Here is a 2,175-nt window from a genome sequence, read left to right as displayed (position 1 = left end):
GCCACTATGGCTGGCGCGTTGCGGCCAGCGTGCTGTGCCAATCCGAAGCCAGGAGCCAGGTGCTTCCTCTCGGTCTCCCATGTGGGTGCAGGGGCCCAAGCACTTGTGCCATCCTCCATTGCCTTCCCAGGCCACAGCAGAGAGCTGGACTGGAAGAGGGGCAACCGGGACAGAACCGGTGCCCCAACCGAGACTAGAACCCAGGTGCCGGTGCTGCAGGCAGAGGATTAGCCAAGTGAGCCTTGGTGCTGGCCTGTTCTTGTTTGTTTTTAAAATTTTACTTCCACATAAAAGGGGGAACATGTGGTATTTGTTTTTCTGGGTCTGGCTTACCTCACTCACTTTATAGGCTAATTCTCATAAATTCTTATTCATAGTTTTTGTAAAATTAAAAAAAAACCCACACAAACAGAATAGTGAAAGGAGAAAGGCCCTTGACCAAGCAAATAATTATTAATATGTACATAGTAGAAGTACTTTAGTATGTACCCCTATGATGAAAACCATAGAAACTCTGATTAGCAGAATGGAAACTAATCAACAACAAAAGAGAAATGACTAGATTTATCAAGGATATGGAGAGTAAGATATAAACAAAGGTTTTAAAATTATTGTTATTGGGTCTAAATTACATTGTGAGTGATTTTTTTGTTTTCATGTTAATTCTTTTCTGTATGAAACACATATATTTCCCATTCAGAAAAAACAATATTAAATTTATCTATTAGACCATGAATTCTTCAAATGCAGTTTCTTTTACACCTAATTATATCTCTGGTGCTCAGCAGAGGTCCTGGAATACAGTGGGTGTGCCCAAGCCTTTGCTAAATGCACACAATACGGTTAATTTCTTTTTTCATAAATCTATTAATTAAAGAACAAATCATCCTTCCACTATATTCTGGTCAACTATGAAATCCATTTTAAATTTTTTGGAAAGAGTGAATTCAACTTCTAAAAAAAGCTTCTGGACAACTAAAATACTCTGGTTTCAAGGTTTAAAAACCTGAGGCAAAATAAGTGAGAGTAGAAAAATTAAAATGAAGTGAAATCACCCATGACAATTTGCATTTCAACATCTGTGACTGAAACCATGGAAGTCAAAGAATAAAAACAAAAAGATTCAATGGGCCACACACTGTTTGATGCTGATAGTGCTGTAAGATTTCACCCCCCTGTGTATTTCAAGTAAAAAATAAAATCAGTATAAATAAGGAGGTTAGAGAGTGGATATGTGCTTAGGTGTTCACACAAAGCATGTTAATTTCTATGAGACCTCAACTCATTTTCACCATCTCCGCCAATGGACAGGTGGTGAGGGGGGCCTGAGCAGATTGCATCACCGGCAGGTTGGCATTTGGCAGGGCGGCCATAGAGCTCACAATGAGATTGGAGTTCCAAGCTCTGGCCGTACCCTTGGAATCCTCGCCTATGTGTGAGGTTTGCCCTGTGAGTGAAGCTCCAGGTTCACTTATACTGATGGCCAATGAGCTAATGAGCCGACCAAAGGATCACTAAAAGAGAAATTCAGCCCGGGTTCTTTTTATTAATATAGTTTTAAAAGCCATTGAATTTTTAACTTAATTTAAAAAATGTTTTATAGGTTTAATAATAATTTTTTCTTCTCCACTGTTCTCAGAAGAAAAGCAACAGGGAATGGTTCCATAATGTGATTTGGGTACTGTGAGATTTAGAAAGTTTTAGCATTTTACTAAACATTTATCCATATCACTTCATGTGTAGATATTCTATACATATGCATACAATTTTTCTTGAAAGCAGGTATACTAATATCACATAGTGTGGGATTCATAACAAGAAGCATAAAGTGAGGAAATGGGGCCAGCGCTGTGGCGCAATGGGTTAACGCCTGGCCTGAAGTTCCAGCATCCCAAATGGGTGCTGGTTCGAGACCCGGCTACTCTACTTCTGATCCAGCTCTCTGTTATGGCCTGGGAAAGCAGTAGAAGATGGCCCAAGTCCTTGGGCCTCTGCACCTGTGTGGGAGACCTAGAAGAAGCTCCTGGCTCCTGGCTTCAGATGGGCGTAGCTCTGGCTGTTGTGGCCAACTGGGGAGTGAACCAGTGGATGGAAGACCTCTCTCTCTCTCTTTCTCTCTGCCTCTCCTCTCTCTGTGTAACTCTTTCAAATAAATAAATAAATCTTTTAAAAAAA

The 2,175-nt window shown here is 40.5% G+C and overlaps 1 non-coding gene across 1 annotated transcript; it reads right to left on the bottom strand.

Annotated features, from left to right (window-relative positions):
- Positions 1 to 1,628: 1,628 nt before the first annotated feature.
- LOC127488135 (small nucleolar RNA U83B) lies at positions 1,629 to 1,715 on the bottom strand. Its single transcript, XR_007915582.1, has one exon. It is a non-coding gene; the product is annotated as a small nucleolar RNA U83B (small nucleolar RNA).
- Positions 1,716 to 2,175: the final 460 nt, after the last annotated feature.

The sequence above is a fragment of the Oryctolagus cuniculus genome, chromosome 13 (assembly GCF_964237555.1).
Source record: "Oryctolagus cuniculus chromosome 13, mOryCun1.1, whole genome shotgun sequence".
NCBI classification, from domain to species: Eukaryota; Metazoa; Chordata; class Mammalia; order Lagomorpha; family Leporidae; genus Oryctolagus; species Oryctolagus cuniculus.
Note: the sequence above shows the minus strand (reverse complement) of the source record. Positions and strands in the feature narration are given on the sequence as shown.